Source organism: Leguminivora glycinivorella, chromosome 14, assembly GCF_023078275.1.
Source record: "Leguminivora glycinivorella isolate SPB_JAAS2020 chromosome 14, LegGlyc_1.1, whole genome shotgun sequence".
In the NCBI taxonomy this organism is placed as follows: domain Eukaryota; kingdom Metazoa; phylum Arthropoda; class Insecta; order Lepidoptera; family Tortricidae; genus Leguminivora; species Leguminivora glycinivorella.
This window is the reverse complement of record NC_062984.1, coordinates 5,401,648-5,419,215: the sequence shown is the minus strand read 5'-3', so window position 1 is coordinate 5,419,215 and position 17,568 is coordinate 5,401,648. Positions and strand designations below refer to the sequence as shown.

The 17,568-nt window shown below is 40.1% G+C and overlaps 1 protein-coding gene across 3 annotated transcripts in view; it reads left to right on the top strand.

The window, feature by feature from the left end:
- Positions 1 to 1,925: 1,925 nt before the first annotated feature.
- LOC125233703 (unconventional myosin-XV-like) overlaps positions 1,926 to 17,568 on the top strand; it is a 124,415-nt gene continuing 108,772 nt past the window's right edge. For all 3 annotated transcript variants that reach the window (XM_048139802.1, XM_048139801.1, XM_048139800.1), the window contains exon 1: positions 1,926 to 2,132. The gene's annotated coding sequence lies outside the window, so the exon portion shown is untranslated. The remainder of the gene's footprint in view (positions 2,133 to 17,568) is intronic.

The following is a 17,568-nucleotide window of genomic DNA, read 5'->3' as shown; positions in this document are numbered from 1 at the left end:
ATAATAAGTTCCCATAATTTATTTTTAGCTGTAGCGCTTTTTATATTAAATCATTAAAAAATAAAAATGAGAAGAAACAGCTGTTCATGTCTTTATCTTCCACCTTAGCCAGCGTTCCCACTTAAGCGTTGCGTGTCTCGGGGCGCGCAACGGACGTCCGCGCCACGCCGCCTCAGTGTAATTCAAAACACTGAATTGCACTGAGGCGGCGTGGCGCGTGGCGCGGACGTCCGTTGCGCGCCCCGAGACACGCAACGCTCTGATGTGGCCGGTCCCTTAGGGCCCCCACAGACGGGAGACAAAACTGTTTTGTCTCCGTCGCTCGGTCTATGGGCTAGTATGAAGGTGCGCACACGAGGCGACGCAACTTTTCATACAAATACGAAAGTCGCCGAGCAACTTTGTCGCCCGTGTGCGCGCACAAGCTAGGAACACACTACGCGGACGTCCGTCGTGAATCGACCGCGGACGGGAATCGCCAATGAAATTACACATAACTTGCAAACTATCGGTCGACGGACGTGGACGTGGCCTGAGCGCATGGACGTCCGATCGAAATATGGCTCGCTGGATGTTTTGTTCCGTGCACAATCGGTCGCGGTCGCGGTCGATTTAACGTCCGCGTAAGTATGTCGCTTTACTGTCTGTGGTTATGGAATGCAAAGAATGTGGGCGCTCTAATTTTGAAATGATTTTTAGTGAAAAGATTTCAACGTTAATAATTAATTAAAAGATACTTTAGTTTAATTCACAAGGAATTTAAAAGTACCTAGTTATTTGCCGTACCTATGTATTTCTGATAGTTTAAATTTATTAACTCCATAATCCATAATAATTAGTGTAGTTACGGCAAAGCGTTATCATTTCTTTTTCTACAACATTCTTTTAGCGTCTGTTTCTGGTCAATGAAACCATTAATTAATCATAATCATGAATGGTGATAGAAATGTGCACCGGCCGGTGGTACGAGTATATATCAATTTCAGCTGCAGTACTGTTGGCTCACGTAATTATTACCTTACTGGAGGTTCCCGCAACTCTGAATTCGATGAAGAATGAGCTCGTCATCGTTAGCGGTTACGAAACCTTGATTTTCAATCATTAACATTCAATTATTGCACTCGCAACAGTCGCAATAAGTTATATTTCAGAATATAATCGCGACGTAAAATGCTCCAAAACCACATCAAAGTCTTTTGTTCCGCAGAGTTCTCTGGAGTGTCCCGCGTCCATAGGCTACGGCGGAGCTTGCTTACCATTATAAATCAGGCGGTCCGTATGCTTGTTTCGCCACCGACGTAGTATAACAAAACATATTTAAACCTTTTTAGTTTATGAGAAAAATACGAAAAACTACGGAACTCTACACTGAGCGTGGCCCGACACGCTCTTGGCCGGTTTTTTATTTATAATTAATCAATATAAACATTCACTTTGTAGGTATTGTGTCGAAGTCGAGTAAATAAAGTAACTAACGTAAACTAAGTAGTAAGTAGTTATAATAGGTACTTATAATATGTACAATAAAAAAAAAAAATACACTACAGTGTTTCGCTTCACTAACTGCAGAAATGAGTTTTGTGATCTAAATAATAGGGTGCCGCTAACAGCACTGCACTCGTAGCATACGCATAAAATAATAATGAGCGATATCCAATCCATGCCCGATCGATTAGAATTTTCGAAGTAGGTAATTAAAAACTCGCCAAGTCAGGTACGCAATTTACCTGTGGCATGTTTGGTGTGTGAATAACGGGTCCCACCTATCTACATGGAGTGTTCGCTGTTGCGGAGCCCCGTCTTTTTCCTTCGCGGCTCGCGCGGGAGAGTGGGAGGGAGCGAGCGATAGTTTACGTGCCTTGTCGAGGAATGCGGCGCTCGCGCAGCGCAACCTCCGACGACAACAAGCCAGTCTTTTCGCTCGGCCCCGACGGCCATCAAGTGTCCGCTCGTATCGGGAGCTATTCTAAACGGCATTTGTCATACTATGAGTGAAACCTACGTCTCCACAAGTGTTTGTTTATTGTTGATAAGTGTATGATATCGTGACGGTTGTCGGCGAGCTTTGTGGCATGTTTTGTGAAAGTTGACGGAGGTTGTTAAGGAACTTCGGGTGTCTCGCGTAGATATAGGTAAGACGTGTCTGTTTTCTGTTTGTGTCATGAGATGACGTGAAGCTTGTGAAGGCTTTCCCGGTTCGAGTCTTTCTATCAATACTTGCTTAACTGGTGAATAGAAACGAGAAACTTAATGGTTATGCCTGTATACCTGTTTTAGTAGGTTAATACGTGTCTTTTATTGTTGAGATACCTACTTATTGTACTTATCTACAGTTTCTTACTTACTGTGCAATAAAAAACACACAGAGTTCTTACATACCTTATGTGCCTCGCGTTAGTTTTTCGATCTTTATTGTCAGGCGAATAGGTTTATTTTGAGACTGTTGCACTTTTATTTTAGTTAAATAATGGTAGGTAGGTACTTGACCACAATACAATATGCGTCTGGATATTGTTTCTAAACTTCGTTGTACCTAATATCTCTATATAGACCTAGAACAGTATTTATAGATACAGGAGGTAGATAACTATATAAATAGTAAGTTGGTTCCCTTACAAAAGCGCAATTTTGTCTTCTCTTCTGATCTGAGAGTAGGCTTGGTCCTCGGGTAGACATGCAGATAAAGTTAGGCATCTATAATAAATCCATGGCGATTATAATATTCCTAAACTTATAAACAAAAACAATGAATATTATTAAATTAAAACGGGACTTAATCGCGTAAAACTTACGTTTTATATTTAACCCGACGTTTCGGACATGACATTACGTCCGTGGTCACGGGTAGACAGATTAAGTCCCGTTTTAATTTAATAATATGAGTGAAGATCGTGTTAGTTTAAATCAATATAAAAACAATGAATATTCATAATATATTAGATACGTCTGTTACGACCGTAACCTATCTATATACTTACCTAGTAATCTCCATTTACTATAAATATAACTATATTGGTGTCTTTCTTCTTGAAAAACAATAAAAATGCGATGAGATCAGCGAAATGTAAAAAAACTTCAAAATATCTGCATTACTAAAGACATGACCTTCTGCCCCCGGCGCTCACAGCGTAGACGGTTCGTAAGTTTATGTAAAAATGTAACAAATATCCTCTTATATACAGAGTACAGATAATCCCCCCGTGATACAGTGTAAGCCCATTAAAACTTGAAATGCAAGGCGACATTGCACATTTTTTCGCATGGCAAGAAGCAAAGAACCACTGCAGGAGATAGGAATTAATATGCGATAGCTAGAAACAAGTTTCGCCTGGGTTTGCTGAACCTATAAATGTCATACAGGGTCCAGGTGAGGATCATAGCTATTAATAGTCGTGTTTACGATTGAAGTCAGTAATATTATTCATAGTAGGTAGTAGGGCTAGTCAGCATCAGCGTCAATAGGAATAGGACTAACTACTAAGTGCTAAAATTAGTGGTGGATGAAACAGCACGTCAAAAGTAGGTATGTTTAATAAACCTTGCCTACCTGTTAGCCCAGATAACTTTCCAAAAAATCCTGGATAGGCAGGTATCTAAATCTCTAAGAATTTTCGGCCAAAAATAGGAGTGATTAAGGTACCATCAAAGATCGATATAACTCCTCACGTTCCTACAATTTTTTTGTGGAATGCCCCTAAACCTTACCTAATTTGGGTTGTTTTTCTGCTCAAAAGGTTTTTAGGTCTTTGCTGGCTCTAAACACGTAAAGCTCAGATTTTCCCCAAGACCTTGAAAGAGGCTCCGTTTAGAAAATAATCGATCATTGATAGATGTTCGCAGCTAATCTGTTGTCTCACGGTCAACAATACTGGATCCGCTGACGACAGTCAGCGTCAGGTCACGACTTTCCTATTCATCCGTATTTTTAAATCGTGCAAGACTCGTTTTGTCAGTAAATCCATAATAAAACTAAGAACTCTTTTACCAAATACGTGTACCCAACCCAATATGTACCGAAACTCCCAGGAGACGTGGTCTCAGCACAAAATGTAAATCAGTTTAAAAATATTACCCGCGGACGGACGGACGGACGGACGGACGGACGGACGGACGGACGGACGGACGGACGGACGGACGGACGGACGGACAGACAGACATGACTAGACAAGCACATCACATCTACAACTCGGCTATGATTACTGTCACAATGATCACTGGATACAGGCTATTATTTTTTAATTTATTTATTTATTTATTATTAATGCACAGTACAGGTCTTAAATCTAAGCTAGTTCCTGCAAAACTGTATATACAGTTTGACTGCAGGCATGAGTCTCTTTATATCTCATGTTTATACTTATCATTTGATTTTAATCTAACTGTTCACGTAAGTGGCACTTGCATGTATGCAGTCGTCACTCAAGTGTTTGCAATCTATATAAGTTCTTTAACTGCCTGCCTGCTTATTAAATAATAATAATAATCAAATATACAATATATTTTATTTCTTTATTATCAGCGAATTTGATAAATGTTATTGAGCGAAGAACTTCCTTCACGGCTTTTTCAATGAGCAGAATTTCATTCGAAAGAGCACAAATAATCCATAATTTCAAATTGAAACTTGTAGAACGTGTGCATTGGGTATCTGAGGCGAGATTAGCAATGCACGGACGAGAAGTTTCCAAAGTTGCAGAACTTTCCTCATGAGAATTTTCGGTAACTTCTGAGAATGTTCTCGAGAACGAGAATTTATCAGAATACTTAGTAACTTCGTAGTTTATACCATGATTTCGTCGGACTCAGCAAGTCAAGACGTAGTCCCGTGGTAGTGCGCTGGCTTCGTAAGCCGATGTTCTCAGGTTCGATCCTGACAGCGATCTTTTTTTTTATTTATATTTTGACATGACCAAATCAAGATCAATCAATCAATCAAGAAATAATAGTTCGGTACCTAATTTAAAAAAGTCATGACTAAAACTGTGTTGCAGACGTTTCTGCTAATCAGAAGTTAAAATTTAAAACTGTGACGTCTGAAAGTCGAAATGTTCCCTGAAGTATAGTGAGAATTTAAGCAACTTATTGGTAACTTATCAATTATCAACAAAAGAGCTAACTCTAGTAGACAATATTATATGTATAATAACATATAGTTTTATATTATGCCCATTTAAACTTTACTTCAAGTATATTCTCTCGTTTAAACAATAAATTTCATGTTGCAGGAATGTTCTGCGAACATTCTGAAGAATGTTTCCGCTTTTTGGGAATGTTCTGCAATTTCTACATTACTAGGCGAGATTAAATTAAAAGATTGGACCCATTCAACCGTTCTGCTGCTTCTTATTTTACAGATTTCCCGGTTATGTTATACATCTGGTGTAGAAACATGTGTGATGCTGCGATGTGAGCTTAAGCGGCTTCCAATCCAGCACCGAATCTAGACTTTTTTCGAGGGGGGCAAAAACTTAAATGTCGAATGTGGCGCCCCTTGGACTTGACGAAGTTCGACTTGACGCCCGGGCATAGGCCCCGGCTCGCTCCACCCTAAATCTGGGCCTATTCCAATCACATACAAACACATTGTCTGGTCTGGCTCTAGGATGACGTCGAGAATGCGAACCATCATCTAGACGTATAATCTAGTCAGGTACGTGTCGATTTTAGAAATAGCTCTACTTGCAGAACTGATTATAAAGACTAGCTTTGATAGAAGCTATCGCTAAAACTGATTCGGTCACGTCTTTATCTTAATCTCATAGCCAAAGTGGTATAATAAGAAGCTGAATATAATATGGCATGATATTATAAGTCGTGTCATGAATAAAAGTACCGCTTGACACAGAAAAACTATCGGTGTTATTGTTAAGTTTCTGCGTACGCGCACCGGCTCGATGGGGCTCGCGATGACGTCATGCTGATCGTTGCCATCATCTCCGGGCAGGTGGCACTGGCAAGCCAAGGCTTAGCTAAGATGTCAATCGTTGGTACTAAAAACTAGTCAAATCTAAAACTAACTTAAACTATAAATATATCAAAAAAACTTATACAATAAAAAAAATACAACAACTCAATCATAAAAAAAACACCCCCTCCAGCTGTTCCGCCTGCGGCATGGTGCCAATTACACTGGCAGCGTTTCCTCGCTGTATTGCTAGGGCAATGCGTTGCGAGAAATACGCGCCAGCCCTCGGGTCCCTTGTGGTGTCCACCAGCCGAGTCGACAGAGCTCTTACAAAGGCCTTCATGTTGGCCGACCAAGGGCCCAGCGTCTCCACCGCGAGCGCCGCAAACTCGTAGTCCTTATGCAAGGACGAGTATTTGCGGCGCTTAAGGACCTGAGCCTGGTCAGCCGCACCACCGGCCTGGATACGGGTTGCCCCAATGTCAAATCTTAAAATAACTAAGGATAATTATCTAGCTTTTCGTGTCATCTGTCGCCCCGTGCATTTTTTATTTCTTTTTGGTGTTTGGTATTTGTCGAGTAGGTATTGATGCCAAAGCGGACCCCAGGCTCTCATGAGCCGTGGCGAATGCCGGAATAACGCAAGGAGGATGATTATTGTCAACTTGGCGATTTGGTCCACAGGGCATAGGTACTAAGCACAGACCTATGCCTCACATTTTATTCAGAGGTCGAGGTTGTTTTACTTTAAAAAATTTAGGACATCTCCAAATAATATTTTATAGCAATGGTTAAGTCGTGTACATCTTCTTAGTGCTTACACCAATTCATGGAATTATAGTTTACCCAGCAGAACCCTGGATGATTGGCCATGACTCGCATGAGCCTTGGCAAAAATACCGGAGTAACGCAAAGAATTGATTTAATACTCACTTAGTAATAATACAACTAGTTATGTCTAGTTCTAATAATCCTGCTGAATTCACCACGCAAAGAAAATTATGATTACAACAAACATTCGCTCGTGCCGTGTGGTTCCGGCATCAGAAAAGAATAGCACCACCCCTTCTCGTCCCGTGGGTGTCATTCGTGGTTGCCACTAAGGGAAAACTGATGGCAGCAGATATGCACATGACATGAGCAAGGCTAGCCCGTAGCCCCGTATCCTTAGCGGGGTCTTTGCTCACGAGACCTGTGCACGCTGCCACCACAAAACGTACAGTTGCTTCATATCAGTACTTAATTCTAATCCTGCTGAATACATCATCTAACGGTGGCGGTGGCCAGGCGCCCACGTACTTCCGACGCGCGAAGGCCTACTTTCCTTACCGACCGTTTAGCGAGGAAACCGCCGTCCGACTTGGCTCGCACTTCCTAATACTAGTACTACACAATTTAAATAATTAACAGAACTAATAGGAAGTGTCCATCTAGGCCTGACTAATGTCAGTATTGTAACAATTGATGATGATGAATAAGGCGTAGAGAATTAATAAGTTGTTGCACAATTGCAAACAGCCTTCCAGTGTCGCGTAGGAAGAATACTCATTGTTATTTTTCCGAATAATGCCGCAAAAGAAATCACCAACTCGTTAATGACTATGCTATTTGCGAGATGCGAATATATTGGTTATTTAGTTGCGAAATTGAAGTCAATTTGCCAAAGCAATTTAGGAATTCGCGGTAAAAAGATGGCGTTTATTAACCTAAAATGGTTACGCAAAGCGGAGATTTGCTAACGACTTAAACGGCCAAGTAAGGTCTTTTCAACCGGCATCCCGTGGCAGAATCGGCGCGAATGGACGCACGGCATTCCTTTCGACTAGGCTGTCCCTAATGCACGGAATGCAGCCCAAAAGGTGGCGCAACCGCTTACCTAACCCAGAAGGAAGTTGACAGCAACACTGCTGGGGACATTAGAAAGCAAGTCTATCACAGCTCACATATTCGCATTCGCGCATAGTAATGATGTATGGATCTAACTGTTATACTTATAAAGGTTTTTTATCACCCGATGACTGTCTCCGTCATAAATTATTACAAATAATTGTAAAAGCTGCTATTTTATTAGATCGTAAAATATCTATCCATAATTATATCGTGATAAAATACTGTCTTTACAGTGAATGGAAACGCTGATAGAAATATTTCGAACGATGTCACGCTACTTTTAGCATCATTTAAATATAAAGGCATTCAGTATGTATTAGTAATCATTCGAGTATTTAAATTTAGACGAGTAGGGCTTTCTCGGTATTGAATTAAGCAGAACCGGTCGGCTTGGCATTTCGTCTCGCAACCGAGCGGCGACATTTTGCTGTGAATCTGCCGATAAATAAATAATGTGGTACGAGACGAGACCTACGTTGGGACTTTTGACCTATGTTGCCCTCTGCTTAGTCTTCTTACACAATTATTGTCTCAGACTAACAAGCATTTAATAAACAAATTTAGGTAGATAATTAAGTGCATTTTAATTGAAACTACATGCAGTGTATCCAATTATCCACTTGGTTCTATCCGGTAATCGAACTGTTATTATATTTGATCAATGATCTGACTTCTGGTACCTAAATCATCACTATTATTGTTAATGAACAAAATCTTAATTGAATTATATTTTGGTTTATCTTATAAGTAATGTATATTTTATATTGTAGTGTTTTATTTTTCTTATGTATTGTAGGTTAGTGTGGTTTGGACCAAGCCAAGACGTTTACAGGAGAATACATAACGTATTAAGTTTATATCGAAATAGAATAAATGAAATGAGATTATCCATAATATTACCTGCGTTATTTAATCGATAAAACAGACAGACGGACATAGCCACGTTATTAGTGACCGGCCACATCAGAGCGTCGCGTGTCTCGGGGCGCGCAACGGACGTCCGCGCCACGCCACCTGAGTGTAATTCAAAAAGCGTCTCCTCAGTACATTTTGTATAGGAAGGACGTAAGACGCGCCCCAGGTGGCGTGGCGGCGGCGTGGCGCCTATACAAAATGTACTGAGGAGACGCTTTTTGAATTACACTCAGGTGGCGTGGCGCGGACGTCCGTTGCGCGCACCGAGACACGCGACGCTCTGATGTGGCCGGTACCTTAGGGTTCCTTTCGAATCTTTTTGGTACAAAGATATCATTAATTATCATTTTTTAATCGATATAAGTTTAAGTAATGACTACCACTGTTATATGTACCTATGCTTTACTAATTATTATCAATTCCTGGCCAATATTAAGTGTTATTTATTCTTTATTTCATCTCGTACTAATATTGTACTCGTACTATATATTGTGTGACAAAACATAACCTGCAAGTAGTGCAAGTACCTACAACAAACAATGGTTCCTTTGCGGATTAGACACGGCTCAAACACCTTTGGCATTCAGAATGTGTTCTATTTGAAGGCTTGTAGGCCTTCGTATGGCTCTAAACGAAAAAAGTTGAACCCGTTTCTAACAATATTAGACCTAGGTACTCTTGTAGAAATACAATAACTGGGTATCCTAATATCTTTAAAGGACAAAAGTGATAAAACTGTATACAATAGTTTTAAACAGATTACGAGTTCTTGACGCTATTCTGAATCTGGATCAGTTTAACTATCACTATCAGTCTGCCATTGCATTCCATACCTACATTACCTACTTTGTAATATTTTGCGAATGCTTGCGTTAAGACGCGCTGTGTTTTTTGGCACGTCTTCACACTGCACTTGCTTGATTTGACGTGTGTAAAACAGCGGATAAATGTCTTCTATTAAGACAAAATTTCTCATCCCCGGTCGGAATGCATCATGCATCTCGCTTTCCTTGACCTCTAATGTAAATAAGTATGAAACAGGCCGTGCTGCGCTGTATCGCTTTCCTCGACCCCCTAAAGAAGCTCCACGCTTTGCACGCGAATCACGCGCAAAGCGAAATTCCAGTGTCGAGCCAATTCTCGCGTTTTGCAAACGGGGATCTTACCCGATTTTTGAGTTTTCTCTCCCATGGAAGCCTATGAACACTAAATTTCCTTTTCCGCAAGCGAAGCGGTAAAAAACGGTACGGCTTTCATCACCAATAGTATGAAGAAACTTGTATTTTGTCGCCTTCCTCGTTGAAAGAATATCTTTGGTATCGCAGAATGATTTCTTATTTCTGGTTGATGCTCATTACGTTTACCATAATATAAAATGATATTTTGTACCTTCAGAAAGTCTGCAAACAATACCATAATGATTGCATAGAAATAAAGGAAATGTGTCAAAGCAAACCTCACTGTCTAAAATTGGAAGAGCGGCGGGTTTGTATCCCAAAGTCACAAGTTCGAAAGTTTTCAAAACAGTGAGTTTTGTCACAAGCATTACCATAATATCTACGCGGAGTCTTAACCTAAAACAAATCAGCCATCAGCCACAGCAGCCGGCCAAACACACGTGCCAGCACGTCCGCCCGGCCGGCGAATGTCAATCGGACACACTTGCCGACTTTCTCGTACGCACCCATTCAGGCCCTCTGTTGTAATACTTCCGAGAAAGGGCAAAAAACTTTCGGCGCGTTCTCGGGCTGGTTTGGGAGCGTGATTTCCCGTTATGGCAATCTTGATATCGATGAGGCAACCCTTTACTATGTTTTATTTATGACAATCGTGAAGTTTTACTACCAGTACCGTAATTTATTTACTTTTATATCTTGAACGGCGTCAAATTTGCCGCTGGATGTAGAATTGCTGAAATTAAAAACAAGATTCTTACTATTCTGAGCATTGGTAGTTACTTTACAAAACGTTTTAACATTGACCCTAGTGATCCGGGAAGTCATGAATGTCACGAACAACTGCATATGAAACCATTTAATTGTAGATATAGTGGTTTACATTTTCAATTGACGTGCGCAAAATCGATACAAAGTCATGTCCAAGCTATTATAACTTTAGTCGTTGCATTCGTGAACTTGAACTTATCATATCTTCCGGAGTCCGGCAGTCTGAAAACAGATGCTGAAGTCGTGTCTTTTATCTGTGTATGATAATGATTTTGACCAGATTTCGTCGTCTATTTACATTTTTTCGAGATCTTGGGACATTTAAAGGACTCGAACGTTCAAGAACACTTTGAACCCTTCAAGTTTTTCCGTGAGTGTCGTAGAAGCCGTCTGTGTGATATGGGGTGTGTGTGGGACTAGCAACCTGTCACTGAAATTGTCACAATTTCATTATTGCTAAGAGTGGCACTAGAACTTCAGTTTCATGTACCCTGCCTACCCGTTTTGGAAATACAGGTGTGAGTTTATGTGGGTACCTGCCACACACCACGTGAAAGCTAAAAATCTTAGGCATGAACTAGATCGCTGATATAAGTCGGGCAAGGAGCGTTCCCACTGGGGGCGGCGGCGTGGAACAGACGTGCGACTTGACCGCTGCGGTCAGCCATCTTTAAACTGCCGTATTATTACACGGTATCACTTGTACTTGTATCGGTGGCCGGTGGATTGAGTTGCACGCGATCAGTGCCGGATGTGACATTAACCATGTTAGGGTCAAGGTTTCATGGGTAGCTGAAGATGGCATCATCATACTTATTGTATAAATAGGTGTTTGGCATGACGGCATCTGTTGGCTTGTTGGGTGGACGCCATTGGGAAAATTGTGGATCAATCTTGATGAGACTAGCTTACAATTAGACCGGGAGACCGGAGGACCGGCTAGAGAGGCCTCTGCTCAGCAGGCGAGCGATAAAGGCTGATATGATGATAGTTATAAATGTTATAATTCAAAACAAAGACACACTCGGAACTTAGATATGATCTTAATGTTTGATTTTCCGGTAAGGATTTCCGAAGGCAGTCGCTACGAATATCTTAACTGATACTATATTACCTACAGTGTACTGATATTAGACCACGCGCAACATTAGGAACTGCTGTTAGGCTTGGCACTGTTTAGAAATCTGACAATATAGAATTTTCTTAACTTGATTGCCACTGCCACTCACTGTCTATTCTTTTCGTACGTGTTGAATAGAAAATGCTTCTACAACATTAATACGATGGCGACAGAAGCAGTCCTTGACACGGCGCTCTGAAACTAAGTTATCGCGACCTCCATCTCATTTGCTTCACGCGTTTAATGCACAACACTTGCTTGTTTCACTGCAACTCGCACCGTTAAATGTCGTATCTTATACTTTTAAACGAGCAATTCTTGTATATTTATTTATTTATTTATTTATTTATTTATATATATATTTATTTACACTGACGATCTCGGAAACCGCTCTAACGATTTCGCAGAAATTTGTTATGTGGGGGTTTTTGGGGGTGAAAAATCGGTCTAACTTATCCTTAGGTCCCGGAAAACGCGAATTTTCGAGTTTTCATGCGTTTTTCTTCGCGCGCCATCTCGTGTGCAGTAGTTGTACTGTTAAGACAGAATTCTTTCGGTCGATGTAAGTACTATTTATTGCAAACACTAGATGGCGACACAGGTCAAGGCTAAAACGAATAGAAAATACACTATTTGAGTTTTTGTGGCGAAATGCGCGCCATCTCGTGTGGAGTAGTTGTGTTGTTAAGGCTGAGAATTCTTTCGCTCGATGTAGGTACTATTCATTTTTGAACTAGATGGCGACACATGTCAAGGATACGAAACAGAACCGAGCGAAGCTCGGTTGCCCAGATATTGATATTGATAAGAGTAAGTTATGTTTTGAGAACGTTACTCTATAAAACCCTTTGTTTTTGCAATCTTCTGTCCTGGGTACGTAGCCGGATGGCAAAACGCTCACGAAACGCTCACGAAACGAAACGCTCCTAGATATATATCTCTATCGCTCTTGCGTATTGGTGCGACAGAGCCAGTACCTTTCGCGACGTTTCGTTTTCGTTTCGCGTCGCAGAAATGCCATTCGGCTACGGCACCTGTTGAAATGGAGTCAACGTTATTTGTTTTATGGAGTAACTTGCTGTCGTACTTTTGTCTTATGAATATTTGAATAGGAATGATTTTACATTTTTCAGATTTGCCACAGAGATCAATCGTCACAAACTAAACACTTAATTAATGATTACTTAATTTGTGTTTCAGTTCATACGTATTTGCATAGACAGCGTTTTTGTTTTTCTGTTTGCTCTGCTAGGTGACAGATTTTTGTTTTATTCTCCTCGCTGGCTCCACAGAATACCAGCGCCGTTGGCAACGCATAGTCGTGCCAACTGCATTGCTGAGTGGAGACCATTTCATCAGCTTCACATATTCTTTTCATCTGTTTGTATTGTATTCTTCTTCTAGATTTTATAATTGTTTCTTTGTACTTTATTTGTTCTTGTAATGTAATGATGTGTGTTGCCTGAATAAACATTATTCTATTCTATTATATTTATTGTGTAGGTAGAGTAGACAGCTACTTAGGTAGTAACAACCATCCTTTTCGATTTCTTGTATTAGCTTAGCAGGTGACCGATATTAAAGCGTCATGTTTAACTAACTGAGACAACGACCCACCAGTTGTTACCCGACGTCCAAAAGAAGAATGCACTAAGCCCATCTTTTTTCCATACGTCGTCCAGCGTTTCGCTTCAATCGGCTCACTTGAGCAGTCATCATCATTACCAGTTACGAGCCGTCATTACCGTGGCAACAACTGTCAAGTCTCGTTTCAAAAGGGCTTATGGTTGTACGGACTTCATAGAGAAATAAGTCCTTTTGATCAGACATCCCTCAACTGTTGAGGAACTGTGCCAACGCACAACGCACGACAGTTACGCAGTTACGGTGGTGAAAAAGCCTGCGGTCTGCGGCCGCTCGACCGATGCAGACATTATACTGGGTACCTTAATTGTGGGCTCCCGTTATCATGAGACTAAGGAAAAAATTAAATACATGTCATTCTCATGATTATGACCAATCTGACACCTTTAACTCCTAATCTGGCTTATAACCTAACTTACGGTATCGGTATAATCAAACAGTGTGAGGGGAAAAACGGTATTTACCTTCTTAAATCATGATACTGGTTTCCTCGTATTGTAAGTTGCAACTTGCAAGGGGAGTTTGGGAGTTTTGGGCAACTTCCATTCCCAACGCTGAAATGAAATTGCCGTAAAATGTAGAGATCTATACTAACCAAATCAATAAATAAAAAAATAGAAAATATTCATTGTAGTCACAGACATAGAACAAAAAATACAAGAGACATACGAAGGAGGGCCAGGATGGAAGTTGTCGCATTAAGTACAACACAACGCGATGCTGGCGACTAAAGGTCACCACTTCTCATGGCACTTACCTTTCGCAAACAATACATTGTCTCAGAAACTAGCGAGTCGCACCCACTTTGAAACCTTTAAGTCAGTGGTTCCCAAAGTGGTCCATACCGCCCCCCAGTGGGCGCTGAGGAGTTCCAGGGGGGCGGTAGAGGGCTCGAAAGCAATTGGGGGGCGTTCGTCCCTCACAGGGGGGCGGTCCCATATATGAGGAAAAAAAATAACTTAAAATAATAACTGTAAAACCTATTGTTAAACACCATCTGGTCGTTTGTCTCGGCGCATTTGTATTATTATGCAATAAGCCGCGCTCGCCGGTAGCAAACATTGTTTTATTACCTTAGGTTTGTTTTTGTTTTGTCTAATATCTTTTGTCGGGTCCTTATTCTCCTTATCGGCGCGAGAACTCGAAGCCATCTGGGTGACCGTTACACATGGACCGCGTAGTGCACAGCTTTATTTGCAATCAGTAAATCCACGTCTTTCTAGTTGAGCTCATCGTTGGGGATCCTAGATTAATTTTACTGCGCATAAAGTTATTTATCGGGAGTGTTAATGGTGGTTATAGTAATAAGTTTAACTGTCCAGTTTTGCCACAAAGCGACTGAACATTTTGAATAATGTTTTTGTGATTACAAGTGAACTCGAACAACGACTTTTGTTGGTGTTAAATGTGAATACATAATTATATTGTTGGACTTTATTTGCTGCGACAATGTCGGAGGCTAAGAAAAAATGTCGCCAGTATAGTGTTGAATATTTGAAATATGGCTTTATTTTATCTCCCACCAGCCAAACTTTACCCATGTGCGTGATCTGCCAGAAGGTCTGCAGTTGAAGACAGCAGAGTCACCTAACTTAGAAGAAGAACTAATTGAACTGACAACAAATGAAGAACTTAAAATGAAATTTAAAATGGGATACCAGGAGTTCTGGCTCCAAAAATCAATACCTCAACTATACCCTGGATTATGGAAAAAAGCACAGAAGTTTCTAATCGCGTTTCCATCTTCGTATTTAGCTGAGCGAGGTTTCAGTGCCGTTCTCACATTGCTTACAAAAAAAGAAGCAAACTGCAAATTACTGAACGTGGTGACCTTCGGCTATTTTTAACGAAAATTCAACCAGATATAAATAAATTAACAAAATCGCATCCTTCACATTCAAATCTTGATTGTTCAATAAACTCAGTAGATAACTTCATATTTTCAATAAAGACAATAGTGCAAAAAATAAATAAATAGTGTTTAATCATGTATACTTGTTTTATTTTTAAGCGAAAATAAAAGCATCCTCAAAGAGTTGAATATAACTATGTATTTCGTTCTGCTTTACATGTACTTAAGTACATATTCTAAGTCGTTTTGGGTTGTGTGTTGTTGTTGGGTGAGACTAATGTATGATTTTTGAAAGTAATGACTAAATACATCGTTTATTTCAGCTATTTTATGATAGGGGGGCGCTGAAATTTTGTTTAGATACCCAAGTGGGCGGTGGCCCAAAAAAGTTTGGGAACCTATGCTTTAAGTCAATAATTGCAATGACCAGGCATCGAAGAGGCGCGAAAGAAAGCGCCGAATAGGCGCGGAGATGTAATTGTGGGCGCACACGCACTGTCTGGCGACAATCGCGTTTGTTAGGGGTCCGGGGAACAGGCTTAAGCGGAAAGTATTTTAGGTTAGGCTGCTAGCCAAACGCATAAACGCTCACGATAATATGGCTTTCGTACCTTCTATCAAGTTCTGTCGCTCTTCCGTATTGGTGCAATTATTACACGCTAGACTAGATGGTGGTGTACCCTGCCCTGTATTTAATACATTGAATCGTGTTCGTGTTGTCAAGATTTTTCTCAGCATAAATACCCGACACACGTGTTACTGTGTCGATGACGACGTTGTTTATTTTTGGGCACAAATGGAATATATACTAAGTTTGACAATCGATGTAATAATTCGCGCAAAAGCTGATGTTGGGGTGTAAAATACTCTAACTTTTTCATTTCTTAATCTTTTTCAAAGAAATGTGTGTGTACTATGGAATTATGATGATGGTTATAATGACAATCCATTAGCAATCCATCAGTCCATCCACTTTGTTCTGTGTAAGTCGATACAAAGTTGGCTTATAAAGTACTTACACAATCCCTAGTGGTAAATTTTTGCACAGCTCTACGAAAATCGCTATAACCTTTTGACTTTCAGCCTCATCTTTGGCGGTTCTAATTTCCCATGCCTTGGGCCATAGTTTTATTGAATGTTCGTCCATAGTTGTTATGTAGTCGTTATAAAATAGTCAAATGGTTACGTATTGCCGTAGAAAGCGTGTGAGACGCAGCTGTTCTAATGGAGTGGACATGATAGCCCATTGTCAATTTATCAGTGGATAATTGAATTCAATGGTTTCTTTTATTGCGAATAGGTTACATATTTACGTAAAGCTTTATGAGTGAGTGTGGATCACATACTTAATATATTTCTCTTATAAAAAAAACTAATTTGATATGCTTCTGCTGCTGCAGCCTGCATCCCTAATCGTAATCAGTTGTATTAATTAGCCTTTATAATCAGGATTTTTTTTACAAAAAGCTTGTTTATTAATGGCAATCATTGAGGTATATGTACTACGTACTAGAGGCGACGTTGCCAAGCGAAAACTCTGCACATGCTGACAAATGCGCGGGGTGCGGGGAGCGGTTATTTACGCGTAGAGTAAGGTCTACCACCAGATGGTGACACATTATTATATTCTGCCTAACGGGAATTTTACATTATAGTTAAATGAAATACGGATATTCTAGTCATACTTATTTATTTATTTACAACTTAAACAATACAAATTAATACAAAATAATTGTGCTGTATTTATCTTCTTCTTTAAAATACACAATGAATATATATATGTGTGGTCAGTTGGTAACCAAGTTTCCTCAGCACGATTTTTTTGGACAAAGCGTATCAATTGTTCCCTTTTTTCATGACCAGGGGGGTTACCATGACGTGCTAAAGCCGTTCAGTTTAGGTTGAGAGAGAGGGACGGAGCTATGTAACTGCTATAGCTGTGTCCCTTTCTCTCAACCTAAACTGAACGTCTTTAGTACGTCATGGTAACCCCCCAGGCCGAAGAAAACTGCAAAAAGTGAGCGTGCTAAAAATACAATTTTACTCAAAAAAAACATTCAATCGAATTGAGAACCTCCTCCTTTTTTGAAGTCGGTTAACTATTAACTATATATATTAAACAAATAAACTTTTTTATATTTTAGTAACATAATTAATGAAAATTATTAAGTAGTTACTTAATAATTTTCCAAATAGAAATATTTATCTTTCGCAACTCTATTAGTAGTGGAGTAAAAGTAAGGTACCCTGGACATAATTCAATAACTCGTCCTTTTTGATATTTTATTGGGTATTA